The following is a 14,006-nucleotide window of genomic DNA, read 5'->3' on the forward strand; positions in this document are numbered from 1 at the left end:
CATCTTCTGTACCACTGACCACCCTGCATGATGTCGGAGGAAATGTCCTGGGAACGCCAAAGAAGTGCTATCCCGCTTCTTGAAGGCGACTGGACTGTACGAACACGTGAGACAGGTTAGCAAACATTCTTGTGCCAGTATGTCCACACTGACGTGGTTCTTTATTATACCTTTAAAGCGGATATGTTGTTTGGCTATTTCGCCCGCTTTCATGGTCACTGGTTAGTGGTCGGAGGCTGGCTTTTAATTAACGCTGATACCAATGCGGTGAAACGGTAATCAACATTGTGACCGCATTGTAATCCATGTGGCTGCATGCCTCAAGTTGTTTGAAAAGACCGCAGTAATAGGCACGCAAGAGATAATACCAGCACGATCATTGAAGCCGTGGTTATTGACAACAGCGTCAGTAAACCTTCGGTCGCATTGTCCGAAAAGGAACTTTCTTACCTAGAATGCGAAGTATACAGGTGGTGCGCCGTCTTAATGTTGTTACCTCTCAGATTTCAAGCAGCTTTAAGTTTTAGCACCATCATCGGAGGTTTTAGTTTGTCATCACCTGTGATACGGTTATATATGTGTGCTTGTAATTGGAAGTCAGCGCTTATTTTTCTCTCGTTCCTCTCCGTCCTCCATCCACAGTAGCGCTGTGCACATCATCGTGAATTATCAGCTATAACCCCGTCTCACACCTTGATACAAACGCTCTGACGCATACATGGAGGCGCTTGCATGCACTCGCGCAATCGAGTTGCGGGGCGCGTTTGTCCCTTGCTGAACGCCTTCAGATACTGTGTACACCCCTTTGGGATACACGGGCTGCCGCGTATGTATACTACCGCTGCAGATGAGCTTGCTCTTTTCTCTGCGGAATTACGCAATGAAACAACAAGCGCTACCTAAATATTCTCAATGCAACATATTATACGCCTTCAAGTGCATCATTGCTTTGATAAAGCGAATAGCTTTCTGGAAGCTTGTTCGACTACTTGCTTACATTCACAATCACCATCAATGGCTTCTGCACATTTTTTTTTAAATCTTTGCTTTTTGTTATCTATATTCCTCCTTTCCCAATTCCCAAGTGTAAGGTAGCTGAGAACGTCCTTGGTTAATATCTCTGTATTTACCTCTTTGTTTCTCTCTGAAACTCAATAAAGAAATGAATCAATAAATAAGTAAATAAATAAATAAATAAAAGATAAATAAATAAATAAATAAATAAATAATATTCCAGGCTTTTGTTGCCGGGGGTGCGCGCGTATATCTTACTACACACGTGCAGTAATGACGTGGTTTACATGGCTGAAATGCGTGTCATGACGTGTGCGATTTAATAAAGCACATTGGTGCGTATTTCAGGCGCATCGACGGCACGCCGTCGCGGCGTCTATTTCACGACACGCGGTTCACATTCGGTAACAGGGCTTAGCGGCAGTCTAACAGAATGTTTGTCAACTGTAATTATACAAGAGGCGCAATGCCCGGCCCGAAATAAAAGAGACCGTGCCGGAAATGCATTATACCTGGCCTAAGTGGTTATGCGATGCCTATAAGCAGGCGTTGATTAAATGCAACAAAACCCCCTCGTTATACGACGTGTTCGCTCCTTCTCCCTCAGATCATTGCCTCTCTTACCGCTACTGTGGTTACTTTTCTCATCGGGACGGAATTCCTTCGCCGTCACAGCATTCATTTTCCATATAAGCTCAACATTTTTTTTTCCTCTTTGCTGTCGTTTTCGCCGTTCCTTTACTGCGCGCTCCTGAGGACGTCAACTCACGCGGGCTCCAAGTATATGTCGACGTTCTGAGTTCAGGTGCCTTCAAGCGGCTATCCGTTGCCCATGCAGAAGGTTCCCTTACGTACGTTGCTCCCACGGGCTTTTGCTGAGACGGAGTACTTCCTGACACGGGGGAGGTTGCGCAGGTGCCGACACCATCACTCGGAGCCATCCGGAACAGCAGATCGGGTTACCGCAGGGCTTCCTCTCCATCGAGAAAGAGAAAGAAACCTTAATGAGGGCCGCAGAGTTCAGCATATCCGTGCGCACGGCATGCTACTCCATTCACTGGATGGAGGTGCGACTATATGCATAATAGTTTTGAGAACGCGGAAATACCCGAAAAAAAAAGAAAGAAAGAGAATTGTGCAGAAACCATCGACTCTGGTTGCCTATGTAAGGAAACTGAACGAACGAACGAACGAACGAACGAACGAACGAACGAACGAACGAACGAGCGAGCGAGAGATCCCCGAGCGAGTGAACGAATGAACGTTTTCATAGCAAGAACTCCAAAGGCTCACGCGCGGCCGTTCCCACACCCGGCCTTTCCCTCTCTCACGCTACCCTCACCTTTTCGCGCCCGCAACCCATTTGCGCCCTTCCCATCGGCGCCTTTTTTTCGGAAATCCGACCACCGATCATCACCGACTATCGACTAGAGCCCTGCACATGCCGTTCTTTAAAGGCCCGGGCCCGGTCCGAGCCCGAAAGTGCTATACGGTGGCCCGCCCGAGTTGGACTCGATAGTTTCAAACTTGACCCGTATCCGCCCAGGGCCCGAAAGATTTAGGCCCGGCCCGACCCGGCCCGCCCCAGTACGGCCCGTTAGCCTTTGTGCGTAAGCGAAGCATGGTTCAATTCTCGGTAATTGTGAAGATACCCTCCGCGGCACAGGACATTTTCAAGAGATAGTTTTGACTGCGTCCGCGCGGCCGAGCCCACTCGGTAGATTCTGTAGGGAACCAGCAACTCTGAATCACATAATATGGGACTGCGAGGCATACAAGCCTCCTCCTAACCTGGTGGCCTCTCCCTCACCTGAAGCATGGGTGGCGGCGCTGCGCAGTTCTAGCCTGAGCACCAAACTCCAGGCAATAGAACGAGCTGAGGAGGTCGCCATCAAACATCGATTGACGGCCATCTGGCCCGCCTGAAGAAACCACGCATAAACACCTCACCTAACCCTGACGAAATGAAGTTTTTCCTACCTATAGTAGGTGCTTTTCAAACGACACCAACAGCATACGGGAATGACCGAGACCTGGGCCTAATACGGGACTGACCGAGGTTTTTAGATTGTGTGGTACATCGCTAAGCAGGGACCAGGGACGCAAGAAAAACGAGGACAAGCGCCTGGGCCCGGGCCCGACTAGAACCCGAGCTTTTTGGTCCAAGCCCGCAATAAAGATATAGCTTACCCAACCCGAGTCCGACCCGCGGGCTGGGCCGGGCCCGGGCTTTCTGGCGGGCCCGGGCCCGTGCAGTGCTCTACTATCGACCGCCGCCAACAATGAAAACAGACGAAGGAGGCAAAGAAAGCTACTCGCTTTAAATTCTGTTATGTGTACTATACTACAGACCCAAGCAATTATACTTAGCAGACGCACTGCTTGGGCCGCACATGCGAATGTCTCATGCGCCTCGCTTGTAGTCTAAATGCATGCTGACACCGCGAAGTATCTGTATTTTAGGATTTTGTGCATCGCACGACCCCTTACAGGGCAGGTAACCCAAATTTGCTTGCCAGGCCTGTTGCACCGCAAACAATCGATAACTGGGGGACTGTGTCTGCATGAAGCCTTCCGTTAGCAACGTTAGTGTGCTTCAGCACATATTTATACCATCCTACCATCATCGCTACATCCTCCAGCGCTCGACAGGTATGTTCGTGATAGTTAAACAGTGTCTTGCACGGTGCAGCGTGACGCACTATCGCCGCTAACCGCTCCATCAGTTGGGAGTTTAGGACATAATCTACAGCCAAGCCCTGCCCGGTGCTTGCGGCGTCGGCTTGAGTCGCACACGCGACGGTGACCAGTGACTGTAGTTGTAAGAGTACAAGTTTCAGCGAACACTTTCAACATTTCTTCTTTAATTTCCTGTGGCATATAGCACAATTCTACTCCATAAGCTACTCAAGGAGGCGGATATTACTTGCACCAAGAATTGAAATGCATAATGTACTGACTAACAAAAAATCACTAATTAAGTTTCTAACTAATTACCCTATCGCCCACTCCCAAGCGCGCGCACTAATCCTCCGCGCGGGAACAGGGTCGAGCTCAGACTCCGGGGTTCTCAAGTTTCGGGGCACTCTCACTACTTTCAGTGAAATCGCTACGCACTATCACCTGGGTATGAGGACTTATCCTGCCCCTCATAGCAAACTAGCTAGACCTCTGGCGTCCACTTTACGCATGCTTCAGACTAAAGTCCTATTAAACCTGGCCTTTTTCCATACGGTCACTCCAGAGGCTTTTAGCTCTACTTGCCCCGACTGTTATCAATCTCGCACACATGCTCGGGCGATGCCCCTCGTTACAGGAACCCAATCGCATCACGGAAGAAGAATGGAGCTCTGCCATCCAGAACTCAGAACTTTCACGGAAAACTTGGGCTGTCCAGAGAGCCCACATTGCGGCGATTAGGCTCGGCCTACCAGTCCTCACGTGGGAGCGGCCCGCAGCTCTGCCCTAGGGCAAAGCTTCTCGGGACCTTGTAAATAAAGTTCTTTGTCTGTCTGTCTGATCCTATGGTACATATTGCAATTTGCAAATTCTAGCTCGTGAGACTGCAAAATATATCCGCTTGAAAATTATTGTGTGGATGACACCATTTACGAGACATGTGCCGTTAAACTTGCGGTAAAAATGCACTGTCGTTCCACTTACTTTCTCGACAAAACGTCGTTTTATGCATTCAAGCACAAAAGTAACCGGAACGCCGATGCATTTCTCCGCAAAGTTCGGGAATTAACGTCTAGAAACTGGTGCCATCCTAAGAATTGGCTCCAAGTGGATCCGCCTTGCGAACTCCCCGGCCGAAATTTATAAATTGCGATATGTGCGATAAGGTAATGAGTTAAACAATTAGTTACTTTCTGTTAATTAATGGATTATGCATTTAAATTTCTTGTGCAAGTAATGTCCGCCTCTTCGAGTATAGACTAGCTCATGAACTACCGTAAAAATGTGCTATCTGGCACAGGAAATATTAAAAAAATTTTTGAAAGAGTTCGCTGAAACACCCGGCATTGTCGCTATGCTAAGATTGGCTGCTTAAACAAGAGGGTCCGACATTTGAGTGGATCTTCCTGCTCACCACCTCTAGACTTCCGTCGCGTCTCGCTGCCTCTTCGATCTTTTCGATAGCGCCAGACCTTAGAGAGCGCTATTAGCTGTTCGCAAATAAACCATAGGACCAGACTTTCCATTCCTAATAGTTAGAAACCAGAACTTCACCTAAAACGGCATTCTTTTTTTCATTAAACGCATCGTTCCTATTTAACATATAGGCGCGAACGATCGGTCGTGAAACATTATAGTGGCACGTTTACCGTGCCTATAAATAACTATTTCAGTGTCGATGCCTATATTGAGCTTCCCTGAAAGATGTATTTTCCGTGTTTTACCCTAGTTTCATTTGTTTATAATGTTGATCTCTAGGCAAACAAGAACCACCTGGTCAATGAAGTACCAGACAGTAATGCTAAAAAAATGTTCTTATTATCTAACACAACCAGGGGACATGTTTACACAGATAGTCTCGTCATATTGGAACTGCGCAGCATTCATGTAATAAAGTCAGACCCTGGACATTCCTTTTGCAGCGTCGCAAGGATATTTAAATCTTTCGTTTGAGCACATGTATCAAAGAACGTGCCTTATAGGAGCGCATGCGCACGCTGGGTCCGAGGCTACGTGTGCTCACGGTAGGGAAGGGCTCGCGGCATTCATGTCTATGCTGGCAAGACAGGGGAAGGAGACGAACAGAGAAAGTGTGGCCGCGTGCTTCAGTAGCCTTACAAGTTCTCCCGACCTCGTATTGAGAGTAGCACTGAATTCGAAGACTTTTAAAAACTCCGGGAATGAATTGGTGACTCGTGCATATGGTTTTCTGTTGACTATAGGCAACAGATGTGACTTTACGACCAATTGAACACCTTGCACTTGGTCAGTTAGATGTGGATGCGAAGACAAAACTATTTCTGCTCTCGAAACCACTAAAGAAAACGAGGTGCGAGGTTGATTGCGTACTTCAACTCGACCTTAAATTCACTGTACCGGCCCTCAGTGATATGACGATTGAGTATTGCTGCTTTACACGGATGCAACACTGCAGCTCATACGCACAAAGTGCTTCACTTCTCAATTTTTTCTAACCAGAAACACTGCATATAATTTCATGACGTGATTTGCAGCGCGAAGTACCGAAGCGCAATTCGTTGCTTCGCACTTCAGTGCTTCCCGCTGCAAATCATGCCGTGAACTTGTACCAACTCGCCCAAATCGGAATTCTTATCCAATGCTTGCAACTTGTCTTGCTTCATGGGATCCGCCGCGTTTGCCTGTACAGGTGTTGGAGACGTAAATCTGTGTGAATGAACTCATATCCTCAAGCAAGGCTGTGTTCCTTAAGGCGTCTTCACGCGCACCGGATGTGCCTCTTCCATCACAGTCCTACATTCTAGGCACCATAACAGCCCGTTGCAACCCACTGGAGTACTCGGTAGGAGGCAGTTGCATATTACCACGAACATTTTGCCAGTGCAAAGGCTGTCATTGACAGCCTTGCAGCAGACGTTATTGTTACTTTGAGAAGGGCTCAAACTGCTCAACGCAATGACAGTATTGAAGGTGACGCAGGGTGTGAGACCGAGCTAGTTGGTATTCCATGCTGAAGTGACTAGCGCAAGAGTGGAAGTTGGAAGTTGCGCTTCTCCTTGTCGCCCTTTTGTGCCCCGTGTCCACTCTCGCGCTAGTCACTTCAGCTTGAAGGGGACACAGCGACTTGCGCGCTCACTTTGCGTTTCGGCCGACATCGCATATAGAGCAACTTGAATACTGGGGCGCAACTCTGACCTGGAATGTGGTGCTCCTTTCGGACGTTCGGAAAAGGGTCGCCACCATCCCCAATGGACACATTGCCGAAGAGCTATAGCTCAAAACTTCAACCTGTCTTGGACAAAAATTGCGGGGTTCTCGGCACTAAAAAACCATGGAAGGTTATGACCGGCGAACATTCTGCAATTCCAGAGGGCATTGGATCAGTGAACGTTCCGAAGTACAAGTGCCGCTAACTTCAGTGGTTCTTGAGCGCTGTTTTTCCACCTGCGAACCAAACGCAGTGAAAAAAGGCGCAACTTGAAATCACAAATCTCGAGACGGTACCTGTTTGTAACTGCTTTCACAACCTTTCTGATGGTTTCTAGTCACACTGTATTTCGGGTACATATTTGGTAGTCTGCGAATCTTGCCTCATTCTATTTTGTAAATAATAAATAAGATTAGTTTCACAAAGCACGAGCTTATAGTGGGCTGTGTTCCATACAAAATCATAATCTTTCCTCAGCTACACAGCGGAGTGATTATTACTTGTGCTTATGCATGCCTAAAAGACAGTACTTCGCGCCTAGATATGCTTCAAATGACGGTTTTAGTGCTTTCTGTATAAGGGCCTAAAACAGCGTTATTTGTTACCTAAACATCCTGTCTCTACTAATAATGTTCTCGCTCACTCATTTCCGTGGTAAACCTTTTTTTTTTTTTTTTTTCCGCGCAGTTAGCGCCTGCGTGCACGACTTGATTCACGCATAAAACAATTGCTTGGGGAACGTGACGCATGCGCTCAAAATGGTGAAAAGCAAAAACACACGTGGCCGAGGCGGTTTGGCGGCAGTTAGCGTGTTGAGGATAATTTACTAGACCTGAGCAGAGCACGTTTTCCTTTGTATACAGAAGAAAGACATGCCTCTTCGCCGTACCCTTGCAAAAGAATGCGCGCGAAATTGTTTTCCGCTGGAACTAAGAGGCAGCCATCTCTGTTTACAGAGTTTCGTATACAAAGATGACGGAATGAAATCTGACGATTGCGGGCGTGGCCCTGCCAGTGCATGGTGGTTAAACAAGGGGCCATATCCATATCCATCCCACCATATCGTCAAATTCACCGCCTTGTCAGCTCTGATTTGCCCACCTGCACGGCTGCTATACGACCTCTTTGATTGGCTAAAAACATAAACGTGGCGAAATTCGACATCATGGGTCTTTGGCAATGTCCATCGAATAGCAGTAAGGACACGTTCCATTTAAAAACCTGTCGAACGCTTTTCCAACTGCTGTTACATGCGCGCAACGTGCAAATTTCGTAGAACTTTAGATATAGTCCATCCGTGCCGCTAGCTGCTTCTTGGCTATATACATATATATCTATACTCTACTATAATATAGTATCCTGCATAATGTTCCATTGAAGCGGCGAAGCAACCAGGCTCTTCTATAGCACCGAATTCACCAAGTTTTTTTCTTCGTAAGTGCTGTCTGACATTGGTCGGCAGCCTACGCTAATTACATGTCTGAGATGATCGATGTTGGCCGGCATATGCTCTTACGAACAGTTCCGCATGCGTAAGAGCTTTCTTGTGAACATGGGCCTTTATGTTCTTTGTAAACGTTCAAAGCACAAATTATGTGACAACGCTTAGGCCGCATTTCATAAAGTACGCAGGCGGCCTTTCAGAATGCGCGCGTATGCATGAGATGATCTTGCTCTCTGTTCCGAAACGAGTGCGCTGGCGCGTTCCTGCTAAAATGCAACGAAGGCCGCATGCAGGACGCGCTGTTCTCTACGCCACTGTTTGCCTGATAAGTAAATTCTAACGTGCGGCCCACTTCCGGTGCCACCGATATCTACATATTTAAATGCACAATAAAATCTTAAAGAAGGAACTTAGTGGCGCTTGCCAACGGTCCGTTTCAAAGGGTTTGTTCTCACGTAACCACCAACAGCACCAACACCAGCACCACCGCCGCCGCCGCCGCCGCCGCCGCCGCCGCCGCCACCACCACCACCACCACCACCACCACAACCACCACCACCACCACCACCACCACCACCACCACCACCACCACCACCACCACCACCACCACCACCACCACCATCATCATCATCATCATCATAATACCCTCGTACACTGCTGGATACGCGATCTGAGGCATATGTGGACATCGTATCGCATCTATTAGACTATATTTAGTTGAACAGCATATATAAAATACGAGATACGTTAAGGACACCACGCTGACTTCAATCAAAGAAAACGGACGAAAGTCATTAAGCCACAGTGAATCTAAAGGGTGGAAAAAAGGGGGAACGCAAGAAATAAATAAGAGGGGAGAGGATGGGGAGCTCGCTGTAATAACGCCGTGCATGCACACGCACGAGCACTACAAGCTCGCCCCAGTTTCCATTCTTTCAGAGAATCGAAGCATCGCACTGGAGACGGCACCACGGCTGCACGCATGACCGATCGCAGGAGGAAGAGGTACCGCCTCACGACGAACGCGTCGTGGAGGCGCTTTAAATGAGATACAGTGTAGCGTCCCTCGCACTTCCTCGCGAGCGTGCCCCCGGCATTAATTTGCATATCTGATTGGGCGGCCTTGCGACAGCAGCCATCTCTGTGACGCCGACTGCCCCTCCGGGACATTCGTTCCACGCAAAGTACGGGGCTGCTGGTCAGACGGGTGATCGTGTGCACCTTGTCGACGTGTCGCTCGTCGCTCACCGTGGCCGCTGGGGATCTTGAGGTCGTTCTACCCTGACACCCTGCGAAGACGAGTGTGTTTTAAGATGTCTCCTTGTATCGTGTCTGAGACAGAATGTAGGTCGATGCATAAACTTAATGAGAGCAGCATTCTGGGCAAGTTGGTAATCCATTACTTAAATGATATTGCGCGACAAAAAAAAAAAAAAAAACGACACGGACGTGAGATGGTGTGTCGTCTTCTCTCATATCCGTGTCGTTATATATATATATATATATATATATATATATATATATATATATATATATATATATATATATATATTTTGTCGCGCAATATCATTTAAGTAAGCGATGCATGAATAACACTTTATTTCTGCATTTTATGGAATTTCGCCGTATATACCACTAGAGACTGGTTCTGACAGGGCTTGCGTAGTATAATAGGCACTATAGTAGTGTAGGTGTCATTAGTTACATACATGGCAAAAAAAAAATCGAAATGTACGTTGCATCATAAACTCATACCCCCCTCCGCACTTGCTTCAGGAAACTGAAAGTGTTTCTTGAAATAAAGATATTAAAAGGACCTTTAGGTTACGTATTTTTTTAATTTATGTGTTTATTATTATTTTTGTTTCTACTATCCGGTTTGCGGCAAAGTCATTTCAATACTTAAGCAACTTGTTTATTGCACGACGTTGCTTCATATTTTGAGTGAAAGGATAGGAAGTGGATACCTTAATTTTTCCTCATTATGAGTCCCACAGGTCTACAGGGCAGTCACATAGCTGGCGACTGAATATGTACATTGCGTTCGTTATACAGGCTTCTGTGAATTAAGCGTCTTAGTAATACTGCAGCGGTCTGGATTTAAAAACGCGTCTCGACTTGATGCAGCACTGCTTTTGCCTTCCTGCTATATGACTCATCTTGGCCCTAAAATTGCTTGCTCCGTGATGGAAAGTCATCAGGGCCCGAATTCACAAAATTCTGTTACACTAGAATTGATAGTAAGAGGAAATTCGAGTCACCCTGCCGAATCAAGGCGACCGGCCAATGGCAAAGAGCAATTACGAAAGAAAAGTTTGCAAATTCGGCCCTTGATCTTTGAACATCGTTATACGTATACATAAGCCCAAATCATTAATAAACGACGCACATTCCTTTCGTCACCACCATATGGGGTACATGCAGTGCCGCTCGTCGACTGCACACGGGGTGTTCTTTTAGTCTACATGCAGAATGTTTTTATGTATCGCCTGTGGCAGATAGCGTAATTATAGTCCTTGCGCTGGATTACTCGAAGCGGCAGTCATCACCGGCACGAGAAATCGAAATACATGTAGACTAATTAGCAAACGTTCAGTAAATATTTTTTATTGATTATTTTACGGCATATATTGCAATTTAACGAATTGTAGCCAGTGAGATTTCAAACCGTGTCCACTTAGAACGAATTCTAAGGATCCCACGAGTTTCGAGATGTGCGCGCCGTGAAACTTTTGGTAAAAAAAAAAAAAACGCCACAGTTCTACTTCTTTTTTTTCTTTTTTTTCCCACACGCTGTTTTATGTTGAAGTACAAAAGTAACTGGAACGTCCATGTATTTCGCTGCACGCTTTGAGAATTAGTGCGTTCAAACCGGTGTCATCATGAAAATGCCTTTCAATCGCATCCTCCGAACTCACAGGCGGCTAGACGTAAAGTGAAATATGTACCGTAAGGTAAATAATTAAGAAAGTCAATGATTTTTGTTAATTAGTTGATTGTGCGTTTCAATCTTTCGTGGAACTTTTGTCCACCTCATTACTCATTCAGTAACCCAGCTCGATTACTAGAATTATGCTGTCTGCCACCCGCCGTAGTTGTTTAGTGGCTTTGATGTTGCGCTGATATAAACACGAGGTTGCGGGTTCAAATCCCGGCCAAGGCAGCCGCATTTCGATAGGGGGCGAAATGCAAAAACACCGGTGTACTTAGATTGAGATGCACGGTAAAGAACCCCAGAAGGTCAAAATTAATCTGGCGTCTTCCACTACCGCGTGCCTCATAATCAGATGGGGGTTTTCGCACGTAATTTCACATAGTTTTTATGCTATCTGCCACAGGTGATTTCTTTTAAATTCTGTATGGTCTAAAAAAAAAAAAACGAACATGTACTTGTATTGTTGTCAGTGCTCTAATAGACTCTCCACTGCGATATTCTTGCGATAAGCAGTTTGCTTGAGCAAAGAGCCTGCACTCATGCGTGTATACCTTCGAGCTGATGCTGACTCTGCATGATGACAAAAATATAGGAGTTGACGGGCCGATATGAGAGCTATCAAGTAGAGAGGTTATGTCAGTCAAGAGGCGACGTGGCTTTGCGCTCGGCGCGGAGTCGAGCAAGAGATCGTTGTCGGCGTGCGTCTGTGAAAATATTGGGCCAAACTAGAGTGCAGCCAAATCCCAGTATAACGAACGCTCGGGTACAGCGAATAACGTCCTATACCGAACACTCAAAACGTACTTAGTGAAATTTATGTAAAAGGAAAAAAGAAGAACAAAGAAAAGCACGACAAATATTCAGCTCCGAGCGCTTACAGTCTGCGCCGTAAACCTACAACGGAACTTTCTTTCCTCTTACGACCCTTTTCGTAGTACGTGGTCGGATATTCACTGCCGATGCAAATGCGCCAACTAATGGCGAGGGTGTGTACTCTCCTACAACTTCGCCGCCGAACTCCAAGGTCGCCTTCGGCGCGAACGTTGCTGTCACTAGCTTATTAAATCTAGATATGACATTTGCAAGGGTAAAATAAATATTTGATAAAGGTTCCTTGAACAACCAGGGCGGTTGTGGAGTTTGGAAAAATAGTCAATGGGCGACAATACGAATACTCTGCTCCGTTGCAGACATGCCTTCGTAACATCGTCTGTTAAGGAAACAGCGTAAGTAAAAATTTTGAGAGAAAAAAAAAATCGATTTTTAGTTTTTTGTGTTGTCTGTAATTGGCGCTTCTTTAGAACACAATTGAATGTGTCGTTTGTTCTTCTGGGAAAATAGTATGCTTGAAATGGCTCATTTTCTAAACGAATTGGTTGCTTGACAAGCGCACTTTCTTTTTTTCCAGTAACCAGTGATATATACATGCCTGCTGCATCAAAAGCGGGCAAGAACAAGAAGTTGTTCTTTCGCCACCTCTAACGTGATCCCGAATGTTTCTCTGACAACACTGAAAGCCGCCTGGGAAGTAAACTCAAATATTATGCAAGCTCGAAATGCAACCAGAAGCACGTGGAGAGCGTTGCTGTATGTAGCGCTGCTTGTGAGGTACGTCGTCGACGTTCGTGTCTTTCAAAGTTATGGCTCGTTTCGCTCGACACGTGCACCGTGAACGCTGTCCCAACTTTCGACGATAAAAGCGTTGCCCCAGGACACGTCGTAAGATCAGTGCACCTTTCACGAGGTCGTTACACGGGGGCGAGGACATACCGTGGCGCGGCCATACGGAGTCGCCCGTGTGACGTGCAAAGTTGGATTGCTCCGCCAGCCTTCTCCTGTTCAGCCAGCGGCCGCTTTCGCGTCGTCTCTTTTTTTTTTTTTTGTATCATTATTGTATTCAACTGCCAGGAAATCAGTAAACTACTGCTATGGCTTCGTCACTGACTGTACGATATGCTAAATAACGTTTCCGAAAAAAAATTAACTTTCGTATAAAACCTTACGCATTGTGACTGCATTCCGCCCCCTCGTCTATCACCGACTACTCACCAGCGGCGTAAAAAGCACCGATGGCGATGCAGTCCAAGTATTGCGCATCACTCGATCGCTGAACACTGTATACGTGAGCAACCACGTACAGTCTGCTGCTTACGGAACGTTTCCGCTCCGAGTACGTACACAAAGTCTTCTTCGCTGAAGTGCTTGCTGCGAACACGTGCGTAGGAGCTCGGTTCCTTACCCATTCGAAGCTTCATCAGCCGTGCGTCGCGTAGTTTCTGATCTTCGGGGTGAAAGTGAAAGCTCACGCCCTGCTCCTTTGCGTACATAACGCACTGCGGCGCGGAACTGTAAAGTACCATGCCGTCGATAACCTTGACCGCACTTTCTCAGCTTGTGTAGTCTCTAGGTGTCCGCGCACGGGAATTGAGTGCAAAACAACGCTGTTCCCAGGAAAAAAACAGTATGAAATAGCCGTTAAAAATAAACGCATTCCAACCGCCCCCTTCCCTCCGTCGGAGCAAGGTGGGAACACGTGACCGAACTTTGCACCTCAAAACGATTGCAGTGCCCGCGCCTCCAGTGGTGGGCCTCGAGTCCAATAGTCGAGAGAAATCGACCGGCGTCGAATCTATATTTGTAGCCTACGTCGATGACAAAAGATGCCCGGATAGCCAATCAGGAAGCAGAGAAAAGGAACTTTGACTGTGGAAATGACTATGTGCCGAGTGGCTACCAAATAAGTGCCT

Source organism: Dermacentor andersoni, chromosome 2 (assembly GCF_023375885.2).
Source record: "Dermacentor andersoni chromosome 2, qqDerAnde1_hic_scaffold, whole genome shotgun sequence".
NCBI lineage: Eukaryota > Metazoa > Arthropoda > Arachnida > Ixodida > Ixodidae > Dermacentor > Dermacentor andersoni.